The 12,411-nt window shown below is 43.1% G+C and overlaps 1 protein-coding gene across 1 annotated transcript in view; it reads right to left on the minus strand.

Annotated features, from left to right (window-relative positions):
• Positions 1 to 6,658, minus strand: part of FUT10 (fucosyltransferase 10) — a 74,334-nt gene extending 67,676 nt beyond the window's left edge. The window contains exon 1 of the mRNA XM_043454279.1: positions 6,506 to 6,658. The gene's annotated coding sequence lies outside the window, so the exon portion shown is untranslated. The remainder of the gene's footprint in view (positions 1 to 6,505) is intronic.
• Between the last annotated feature and the right edge of the window lie 5,753 nt (positions 6,659 to 12,411).

A 12,411-nucleotide genomic window follows, 5' to 3' on the forward strand; every position in this document is an offset into this window, starting at 1 on the left:
ACATGTGATCATTTCTTTCCATCTACATTTCAAAAGAACAGAGAAGTGGAGCAGAAATAGCCGGGACTGTCCCCTCAGTTTGTTAAAAATTAGGGAAAGAACAAAAGTTTCAGGCTTTGCCCAGAAATGGCAAATGATTGACTGACCTCTGTTCCCGCCAGGGAAAACCACTTCGGCCACAACATAAGGAATTTAGATTACTGCTTTATTTGCTTAGTCTTTTGCAACAAGTGCACTAAAGCAGTGGATTGTGTGGACTGTGGGTCCCCTGGATGTCTTGAAATAAGGTGTCCATCTATCTGAAATGGATGGTCTTTTGCAAAAACTTTTCAAATGAACTAAATAGTCCCACAGAATGCCTCTTATTCCTGGGGTTCCCTGAAGTCAAACAAGCTGAGCAAACCACACTGTCGAGTTCAGAGGAGAGCAAGGATCACCATTTCAGAGGAAGGGGGTGCTCCAAGAGCCTGGTCCTAAGATCTGACTGTACACCTCTCAGATATGGAACTGAAGATCCAATGAGAAATACACAAGTGATGCAGAATTCTGCTTTAAAACCTTGATTTTAAAGGTGTGCTCCCTTCTCTTGCATCTACCTTGGTCAAAACTCTTAAGTCCAGGCTATTTCTTCCCCTCAGCAACAAAATGACTCTTGGTCTCAGAGATAGCCAAAAGCTCATTTTTTTTTTTCATCCACGGAAGTCTTACAATCCACAGGGTATAAGAAAACAGATTCTAGTCAGTCTGCCAGGATTCAAATCTCAACTCCTCAGGCTGTCCGTGATTCCACAATTCAATTTCCAAAATATAGGTCACAGAGGTGCCCAATCAGAGAGATACTGTGAGAATTCTATGAGATAAAATTGGTAAAACACTTTTTTCAGAGCCTGACACAAAAGAAGCATCTGATAAACGTTTGCTCTTATTCTCACTCTGGGCTTCCCTCGTGGCTCAGCTGGTAAACCATCCGCCTGCAACGCAGGAGACACGGGTGCCATCCCTGGGTCGGGAAGATCCCATCCCTGGGTCGGAGAAGGAAATGGCAACCCACTGCAGTATTCTTGCCTGGAGAATTCCATGGGACAGAGGAGCCATGGAACACAGGGCTACAGTCCACTGGGGCACAAAAGATTCAGAGAAAAATGAGCAACTAACACTTTCACTTTTTCACAAATTATGCCAGAAGAATTTAAGGTTACAAAAATCCCTTCCATCCAAAGAATCTCAGTAGAGGTCATAGTCCCCAAACCAGGAGTACAGAGAACAGTCTCGAGGACTGAGCTGTGGGTAAATACTCAGCATTAAAGAACAGAATGAGCTGGGGTGGATGGTCTGATGATTTCGAGCAGGCAGCAGCCAACCAGGCCTTGGGGCACATCAATCTAACATACATACAGCACGAGTTACCCGGGAGTTTGTCATCAAATCAGCGGTTTCCCGACGGCGGGGACAGATGGACCTGCAGAGAGCACCCTGAAGGCTGACAAGCTCCAAGACAAAGGGGCCCCAAGAAGAAAGTTCCCTTCTGTTTCCTCATTGCCCTCAGGGTGAATTTCAGACCCTCACTTCTAAGAGAGCACCCCAGAACACCCCTTCCCAGGCTGCGGCAGTGTGTGTTTGCTCAACCAGGTCGATCACAGCCGAAGTGGACTCACTAACCGACCCCCTTGACCCAAGCGCTGAGCCCTGAGATGCATCACTGGGCCGTGCACACGGTTCATCTGCTGCCCGGAGAGGGGTCTGGAGCTGAGAGTCACCACCGCATAATCCTGCAAGGGCTGTCCAGTCAAAAGCAGCAACACTTTCAGTCCAAAATAATTTCCATGGTCTCTGCTTTATGTTGAATTAAAATGGAGAGGAGGGACACTGGACATCTTAGTGAATTAGCAGCCTGAGGATGCCAGCTTCCCACACGGCCCCAGCCATGCAGCGCCAGTCCCTGCTGTGGGTCAAGGGTCTCAGCCATGGGACCCAGGTGATTTCCACCTGTGGTCCCGAGTGGAAAATGAGAAGCCAACCCTGGGTGACACCCACCAGGGAGCTCTGGGAAGTCTCAGATCCTCTCTCCTCTAGTAACTGGTGAGTCATTTGGGTTCATAGTGGAGTGAAGTCTCTCAGTCGTGTCCGACTCTTTGTGATCCCATGGACTGTAGCCCACCAGGCTCCTCTGTCCACGGGATTTTCCAGGCAAGAATGCTGGAGTGGGTTGCCATTTCCTTCTCCAGGGGATCTTCCCAACCCAGGGATCAGACCCAGGTCTCCCGCATTGTATGCAGATGCTTTACCATCTGAGCCACCAGGGAAGTCATTGGGTTAATAACTGACTCTTAACTGAGTTTGAGGTTATGCCAGGGAGAGTCTTTTGAAGGAATATGTCTAATTACCAGACACGTTATTCACACCAGGGTGTCATTTCTCAAACGAAAACATTCCAAGATGTTTTCATTTCATAATGTATAAAATTCTCGGAGCATCCCTTAAGTAGGGGCTGCTCTCCTGGGAAAGAGAGATGACATGGCAGGCAGATAGGAAAGTCTAAGGGCCTCTGGACAAATTTCCAAGCAATTTTTAACTAACTGCCTTCGACTCTACTTGACCTCACCGACACTCTGCATCTATTCCTACTTGGTAACTCCAAAAGCCTGATAAGAACTTCCCCAGCAGTCCAGTGTTAAGACTGTGTTTCTAGGTCAGGTTCCATCGCTGGTTGGGGAACTAGGATCCCACATGCTTCTCAGTGTGGCAAAAAAAAAGAAAGAAAAAATATCAAAAGTCTGATGACTAGGATTTCTGACCTGCTAGCATCTCCCACTCAGCTCAGAGATGTTGTTAGAATGTAGCCTGGGTATCTCCCCTCTGATTAGAATCCATCAATGGCTTCCCAAAGAGTTCAAGATAAAGATCAAATTCATCAGCTTAGAAAACAAGAGTCTCTGGACTCTGCCCTACTTTTCCACCTTCTACCTGACAAACCCTTTGTTCTAGCTGTTCCTGGAACATAGTTTCCTGTTCTGTGCTCTGGTCCCCACCTACAACACCCAAACCTCTTTCACTACCACAGCCATTCTGGGCATTCAAGGCTACCTGCCTGGAGAAGCCTTACTCCACCCTAGCGCCAGGTCAGAAGATATATGACCATGCATTATGCTTGTTTCTACATCAGTGGACAAAATGCTGGGGGAGGTTACGAAACTCTTTAAAGCTGTTTTATTGGGTGAATATAAAACAACCGTTGAACATTAAAAAGTTGACCAAACAAGCAAAAAAGCTGACCATTGTTAATTTGCAGAAGGCCTGTCCCCTTGGGCACCTGATGAGCATGGTGTGGTGGATCCACAGTTTCCCTTTTCATCCCATTTTCTTTATTAACACTTATTTGTGTTAATATGTTCCTCACTCTTTTTTAATGGACTGCATACTTTGTTGAGCTTTTTTTTCTTTCTTTCTTTCTTTTTTTTTGGAGTGGTGCCCTGCCTTACAGATTTCTATCTGGGAAGGTCATCCTCTTGGAACCACACATTGCAGGAGAGACAGAGAATCACAAGAAAGGGATACTGGCAGCTGCTGGAATCAAGACCGGTGATTAGGGGCTTCCCTGGTGGTCCAGTGGCTGAGGTTCCATGCCCTCAGTGCAGGGGTGCCAGGCTCAGTTCCTAGTTGGGGAACTAGATCTTGCATGTGGCAACTAAAGAACTCCCATGATCCCGCATGCTGCAACTAAGAGCCAGAGCAACCGAATACAGAAAGAAATACCTTTTTTAAAAATTAAATGAAAAGACTGTGTTAATAAAAAAAGAAAGATTAATGGGAGGATAAACGTGGTGGCATGAGCGTCTTCATTCTTCTACTCCTGAGAGTGACGCCATTCTCAAATTCTTAAATTCCAGACACAAACTGAAGCACTGGGAGTATACAGTATTAACACAATCTCACTTAGTGGGTCTACTTAAACACAGAAACTAGATAAAAACAAACCCACTAAAGAACTACATAAAAAGACTGACATGAAGACCCAAATAGAAGTGTTCAAAAACAATAGGTTTTTTAAATGCAAGAGGGGGGTCCACTATTGGGAAGATTCTGTATCACACTAAGAGCTGAGCTTCTTTTTCCTTGGAAGGTGTTCTTTATAACTGTTCTTTCTCCAGGAAGGGCTTACTGGTTATTCTGTAACAATTTTCCTTCCTGGCAAAGATGGGAACTAAAATCCCTCAGCTGCTTTGATCATTCCTATAATCATGAGTGAGGAAACAATCAAATAACATGATAAAATCTGACTAATACTTCACCGGCCTAAAAACAAACAGCTGGAACAAATGATCTTCTGGGGATCTTCATCCCAAAATTAAGTTCTCTGATCTCTTGAACAGTGCCCAGGAACTCTCCATAGAAGAAAAGTCAATCAAGTAAAGAGACAGTAATTGGGACAAGCTGAGTCATCACAAACTAAAGATTTCTGGAAATATAAAACAAGAAATATTTCTATATGACAATTTAGAGTTACTTGATCTTCATTCTCCTTTTGACTAATTCAGCATTAACTTTTAAAAACTGAAATCTTATTTTCAAGTAAATAAATATCTGAAAAATACTGTAAACAAAGACGAACTTGTTTTTAATTTTTAAAAACTCATAGTCAAGAACTCTACTACAAATGTTTATTAATAGAATACTAGTATGTGAAATAGGTACTGGATTGCTTACTGAAATCAATTCTTTTTAAAAAATATATAATTGCTTTACAATATTGTGTTAGCTTCTGCTGCACAATGAAGTCAATCAGCTACATGTATACATATACCCCCTCTCTCTGGGCCCGCTCTCCCACCTCCACCCTCTCCTACCCATCTAGGTCATCACAGAGCACCTGAAATCAACTTTTTACCTTCCAAATTTAGAAAGTATTTAAATATGGGTTGGAAATGCCTGCAAACTGAGCAATGCTTACACTTACATGAATAACATCATTGTTTGTCCAAACAATATGCTCATCTTCTGTACTTCCTAACTTTAATCCTGGTTTGAAATTTTTTTCAAATATGTTGTTTGTAAGATAAAACTTGAAAAATACTTTTTTTTTTAACCGCAGAGTGAAAGATGAGCCGTAAGAACAGTAACAGTTGAGGCTGTGTGTTTAAATTCACTGTTACACACTGCCATCTAGCAGGAAGGCAGCAAACGGAAGAGTCGCCACAGCAAGTCCAAGAAAGGGGCTGACCTAAACGACGCAGCCTCGCCAGGACCCTGCCGCGGGCTTCAGGCAGGAGAGGGAGAAAGTTCTAACCCTGAGGCTAGGCTGGTGTCTCTGCCACTTTATTGTGCAAATACCCGGGGCTGCTTATTCAAGACAGACAGGCAGGATCCAGGTCCTCCTCTAGAGACCACGTGGACCGGCGGGAGAAACAATGCCCCCGTGGCAGAGTGACGTCGCTAACACGCCCACCTGTGGCCCTGAGCGGCCGGGGCGGAGGGGGGCGGGGGGTGTCTCATCTTTAGTGAACGGAGGACGTAAAAGGAGAACAAGGTCCTGAAGACCAACTTGCCAAATTCAAAACTGCACGTAGCCCTCAACTGAAATAAACAACCCAAGTTCGGACATGCATACTACTCTCTCCGACTATCTTAGACGGCTGTGCGGAGGGGGTGAGGTGGGGTGGGGAAGGGATTCTGTTGGTGGTGTTAGGGGTTTGGAGGGGGCAGCCTGCTGGAGCCACGGCGTTAAGAAAAACCGGCATTTTGCGTGGCACTTGCTACATATTATAGAATCATTAACAGAGTCCCAGAAAACGTCTTAAAATCACGCCAATGTTCTTTCCATAGCTTACATAAAATGTGTCCTATTCTGAGGATGCTAATCGGGTACCAAAATACTTAAGAAATGGCTTGCATATCGTAGGCAAAGCCTACAGTTCCGGAGTTTTCTCAGAGCATCTTCTGCCTTAAATAGGCAACGCTCTCCCCAACTGGACAGCCAGCGTCGCTCCTACTTCAGCACACAATTCTAGCAACAAGTGATGCTCGACTCAAGACAGGGAGAAGGAAGCTGTTCACAGCGCACAGAGGTGGAGTTAGGTTCTGGAGTTAGTGGGGCTGGTAAGATGGTGGCAGACGGGGAGGGATGCGAAACCTTCCTGGGGGGAAGAGGGGGTGCTGGGACGGGGTGGGGGGCGGGAACCCGCTATCACCGAGGCCCCTGCACTTCACCTCCCTCCCACCTGTGCTTTTCAGCAGCCAGATGGGTTTGCATCTCAGGGAGGGTCCCTGGAAAGCGCTGCCCAAGGCTTCCCAAAGCGGACGCGGACGCTTTCTCAGCGCAAAACTCCGTCTTCCTCTGAGACACACTCCCTTCTGGGCACAAAGAGGTTTCCCTAGGGCTGTGAGTTCGGCGGGCAGTGTCTCAGCTTCGGCGCGCCTCTGTAAAGACCCTTTTCGGTTCTCCGCACAGAGTCCCTGCTCCCACCAAGCCATCGCTCAAGCCAGAAAAGACTCTGAAGATGCTACTTACCGCAGCGCGGAAAAGGAGGCGCGCTCTGCCGGGTGCAGCCCCGCGGCTTTTCACTTTCGGTTCGCTTCCCAGCCGCAGCTCGAGCGAAGACTCGGAGAGGAGATTTGGGAGAAGGGATAATAACCCCGAGTGCGCCCAGGCCTGGCGATCCTGGATCCGGGTTTTCGCGCGGACGCCGCGTTTAAAAGCCTGCGGGAACCTCCTTGCCCGGGAAACACCCACCCGCCCCTCCCTTGCCTGTCCCGGGCGCTCCACCCTCTGGAAAGTTCCTGGAAGGCTCCCAAGATCCTCTTCTTTAGCAAGTTGTTGTTTTAGTCGCTAAATCGTGGCCGACTCTTTTGTGACTGGATTGTAGCCCGCCAGGCTCCTCTCGCCTTGGGATTTCCCAGGAAAGAATACTGGCGTGGACTGCCATTTCCTTCTCCAGGGAATCTTCCTGACCCAGGGATTGAATCCGGGTCTCCTGCATTGGCGGGAGGGTTCTTCACCACTGAGCCACCAGGGGTTTTTGCTTCTCAAACTCTGAGCGCAGCTCATTCAAAGTCACCTATCCAGAAAAACTGAGAACATTTTAAGCAAAGCGGAGGCCTCGGTACCTTTCATCAGCTGTCAGTGTTTGGTAGATGATCACTTAGCTCTACTTTACTGGAGAAGGAAAAGTGATTTTAGTTACTTGACTTCTAAATTCAGAGAATCCAATTAAAATTCTTTTGGCCTAGTCTAGACCAAAGGGATAAACCTAGAGGGGTCTTTTCAGACTTTGGGAGGGCCAGGGCTACGTGAGTGTCTAGGGGTACAAATTTGAGGAGGGATTAAGACTCATGCACCTCCTGGGCACATTTGCAGACAGTGACTGCTGTTTGCTGCCCGGGGCCTGCCTCTCTCTCCTCCAGGCCCTCAGAGCACCAGTGCCCAGCACCTCTGTTAGCTTCTCTGTAAAATCAGGTTGATGATAATGACATCAACTTTTAGAAAACACCAAACACAAAGGGAAAGACTGATAAACTGGATGTCATTAAAAATAAATTCTGTTCATCAGAAGACACTATGAAGACAATTAAAAACAACCCAGGGAGTAGGTGAAGATATTTGGAATAGATTTATCAAACAAAGAATTCATACTCAGAATATAGCAACAACAGCTACAATGCAATAAAGAAACACAATCCAGTAGAAGAGGAGAGGGAGGGGACCAAAGACACACAGCATTTGACCAAAGTGGGATCCAAAAGCCAATGAGTACAGAAAAAGATAGGGCTTCCCAGGTGGCTCAGTGGTAAAGAACCCACACCACCCTTGTGGCAGAAAGTGAAGAGGAACTAGAGAGCCTCTTGATGAAAGTGAAAGGGGAGAGTGAAAAAGCTGGCTTAAAACTCAACATTCAGAAAACTAAGATCATGGCATCTGGTCCCATCACTTCATGGTAAACAGATGGGGAAACAGTGGAAACAATGACAGACTTTATTTTCTTGGGCTCCAAAATCACTGCAGATGGAGACTGTAGCCATGAAATTTAAAAATGCTTGCTCCTTGGAAGAAAAGCAATGACAAACCTAGACAGCGCATTAAAAAGCAGAGACATTACTTTGCCAACAAAGGTCCGTATGGTCAAAGCTATGGTTTTTCCAGTAGTCATGTATGGATGTGAGAGTTGGACCATAAAGAAAACTGAACACCAGAGAACTGATGCTTTTGAACTCTGGTGTTGGAGAAGACTCTTGAGAGTCCCTTGGACTGCAAGGAGATCAAACTCAGTCCATCCTAAAGGAAATCAGTCCTGAATATTCATTGGAAGGATTGACGCTGAAGCTGAAGCTCCAATACTTTGGCCAGCTGATGCAATGAGCTGACTCATTGCAAAAGACCCTGAGGCTGGGAAAGATTGAAGGCAGGAGGAGAAGGGACGAGATGGTTGAATGGCATCACCGACTCTATGGACATGTGTTTGAGTAAACTCTGGGAGTTGGTGATAGACAGGGAAGCCTGGCGTGCTGCAGTCCATGGGTCGAAAAGAGTCAGACACGAACGACTAAGTGAACTGAACTGAACTGAAGTAAACTGACAGGAAAAGATAGTGCTTCCCAGGTGGCTCAATGGTAAAGAATCTCCTGCCAGTGCAGGAGACCTTGGTTTGATCCCTGGGTCAGCAAAGATCCCCTGGAGAAGGAAATGGCAACCCACTCTAGGAAATCCATGGACAAGAGGAGCCTGGTGGGCTACGGTCCATGGGGTCACCAAAGAGTGGAACACGACTGAGCATCTGAGCACGCAGTTCATCAGGGAAATGCAAATTAGCACTATGATGAGACACTACTACACACCCACCACAGTGGCTACAGAATTTAAAACATAACAAAGGCAAAGCTGTGGAACACATGGAACTCTAGTGCATGCTTGGGGGGGTGTAATTGTTACAGCCACTTTGGAAAACTTGTCTATCAGTATTCTCTACAGCCAAATATGCACTTATTTTGTGATCCACAATTTTACTCGAAGGTATACGTCTAGGAAACATGCATATGTATATACATCAAAAGACAGGAAACACACCATAACATATTTAAAAGAACAGACATCATACAAAATATGGCTTTTGATCACAATAGAATGAAACCAATTAAATCAATAACAGAAATATTCTAAAATACTTGGGGGTATTTTGGAATATCTCCAAATATTTGAAAATTAAAGAACACACTTCTAAATAACACATGGGTCAAAGAAAACTTCTCTAGAAAATAAAAGTATTTAGGACCAAATGAAAATGAAAATATAACCTATCAAAATTTATGAGATACAGTAGAAGCAATGCTTAGAGGGAAACTGAATTATATTATCGAATGTTAGAAAAGAAGATATCTAAAATCAATATGCTAAAAAAAAGATTAAAAAATAAAATAAAATCAATATGCTAAGCTTCCACTGTAGGAAACTAAAGAAAGAGTAGCAAATTAAATTCAAAGTAAGCAAAAGAGATGAAATAATAATAACTAGAGCAGGAATCAATGAAATTGAAAGAGAATTAACAGAAAATCAAGGAAATCAAAAGCTGGTTCTTTGAAAAAGATCAATAAAATTGACATGCTTTTCTAGGATAACCAGTAAAAAGGGGAGAAGACACAAATTACTAACATCAGAAGTAAAAGAAGGGTCATGCCTACTAACCCCGTGAACATTAAAAGATAATAAAGGTCAAGAGAATGAGACAAGTCCAGACCAGGAGAAAATATTTGCAAAAGTTATATGTGATAGAGTCTGATTATCCAAAATGTACAAAGAACTCTTAAAATTCAACAATCAGGAAGCAAACAACCCAGTTTTTAAAATGGGTGAAAGACCTGGACACATCAAGGAAGATATAGAGATGGCAGACCAGTGTAAGAAAGGATGCTCAACATCATGTCATCATGACTACTGTAATACCTTCCCAATGGTTCCCTGTTTCCACACCTGCCTCCATATGAAGCCAGGGTGATCTTTTCAAGTCACAAATCAGATCAGGCCCATATTCTGCTCAAAAATATGGTCCGGGAAGACCCCACATGCTGAGGGACAACTAAGCCCATGCACCACAACTACTGACCTCAAGCTCTAAAGCCCATGAGCCGCAACTACTGAGCCCGAGAGCGGCAACTACTAAAGCCTGGGTGCTCTAGACCCCTCGTGGGCTGCAACAAGAGAAGCCCCGGCAATGAGAAGCCCATGCGCTGTCACTAGAGAGTAGCCCCCACTCGACGTAACTAGAGAAAGTCCTCGCACAGCAACAAAGACCTAGAGCAGCCAAAAATAAATAAATAAGTACTTTTTAAAAAGAAGGGCAATATGTTAACTGACTATGAGAAAATTTAAGGGACAGATGAGACATGTTGAAAAGGTCTAACAGCAGTGTCTTAAGTCAATTTTCTTTTTTTTTTTCAATTTTCAATTAATACTAATTGCAATGATAACTCATTCCATAACTTTTTCTTTATACATAGAGCTTTAAGATTATAGGACATTAAAAAAACTGTTTAAATGTATAATAATATTTGTGGAAGGGAATTTGATAGGATAAAGTACCAAAAAGAATAAATACTCAGGAATAAATGTAACCAAGAAAGTAAAAGATCTGTACACCAAAACTGTAAGACACAGGTGAAAGAAACTGAAGAATATGCAAATAAATGGAAAGATATTCTGTTCTTGTGTTTTGGGAGAATTAATATTGGTAAAATGTCCATACTACCTAAAGAAATCTATGGATTCAATGCTATCCCTATCAAAATTCCAATGGGATTTTTCACAGAAATGGAACAATCCTAAAATTTGCATGGAATCACAAAGACCCCGAATAGTCAAAACAATCCTGAGGAAGAAAAAAGCTTGAGGCATCATACTTCCCAATTTCAAACTATATGACCAAGTTATAGTAATAAAAGACAGTATGTTATTGGCTTGAAAACAAACACACAGATCAGTGGGACAGAATAGAAAGCCCAGAAATAATCCACAGTTTTACAGTCAATTAATTTACAACAAAGAGCAAAGAACACTGAATGAAAAAAGGACTGCCTCTTCAATAAACAGTGCTGGGAAAACTGGCAGCCACATTCAAAAGAACAAAACTGGACCACTGTCTAACACCAGACACAAAAATCAACCCCACATAGATTACAGACTTGAATGTAACACTTGAAATCGTGAAACTCCTAGAAGAAAACATAGGTAGTAAGCTCCTTGTCATCAGTCATGGTGCTGATTTTTTTGGATCTGACACCAAAAGCCAAGGCAACAGGAACAAAAACAAACAAGTCCACATTAAATTAAACAGGCTTCTGCATAGCAAAGGAAACCATCAACAAAACGAAAAGGCAGCTTACTAAATGGGAGAACATATTTGCAGATCATATGTCTGATAGGGGGTTAAGGTCCAAAATATATTTTTAAAAAGCTCATACGACTCAGTAGCAAACAAAACCCACAAACAACTGGATTAAATGATGGACAGATCTGAACAGATATTTTTTCAAAGACATACAAGATGGACACAGGTACATGAAAAGATGCTCAATATCACCAGTTGTCAGGGAAATGCAAATCAGAACCACAGTGAGGTATCTTCTCACACCTGTTAGAATGGCTTTTATCAAAAAACAAGAAATAACAAGTGTTGGTGAAAATGTAGAGAAATGCTCAATGTGGAGAAATGTTCAAGAACCCTTGAACACTGCTGATGGGAATGTAAATTGGTGCAGCCACCGTTAACAGTACGGAGGTTCCTCCAAAATTTAAAAATAGAACCACTTACATGATTCAGTAATTCCACTTCTGGGTATTTATCCAAAGAAAATGAAAACATTAACTCAAAAAGATAGACTCACTCCCATATTCATTGCAATATTATTTATAATAGCCAAGATATGGAAACAATCATGTCTACTGATGGATGAATTTAAAAAGAAAATGCAGCATATATGTACATACATATATATAGATATATGTACAATGGAGTATTAGTCAGCCATAAAAAAGAATGAAACCCTGCCATCTGCAAGAACATGGATACACCTTGAGAGCATAACGCTAAGTGAATTAATCCAGAGAAAGACAAATACCCCATGATCTTACTTACATATGGAATCTAAAAACAAAACAAGAGAGCTCATAGCTACAGAGAACAGATTAATGGTGGCCAGAGGAGAGGGGTGGGCTGGTGGGGTGGGGACAAAATGCTTGGAGGGGAGATATATATATGTATATGTATATATACATATATATTCAGCATGGTATGTATATATAATAAATAGTAAGGTATTGATAATTTATCACACTGCTGCAAATTTGAAAGTTGCTAAAGGAGTAAAAAGTTCATCACAAGAAGAAAATTCATAACTATGTATAGTGATAAATGCGAACTAGACTTAATG

Source organism: Cervus canadensis, chromosome 31 (genome assembly GCF_019320065.1).
Source record: "Cervus canadensis isolate Bull #8, Minnesota chromosome 31, ASM1932006v1, whole genome shotgun sequence".
Lineage (NCBI taxonomy): Eukaryota > Metazoa > Chordata > Mammalia > Artiodactyla > Cervidae > Cervus > Cervus canadensis.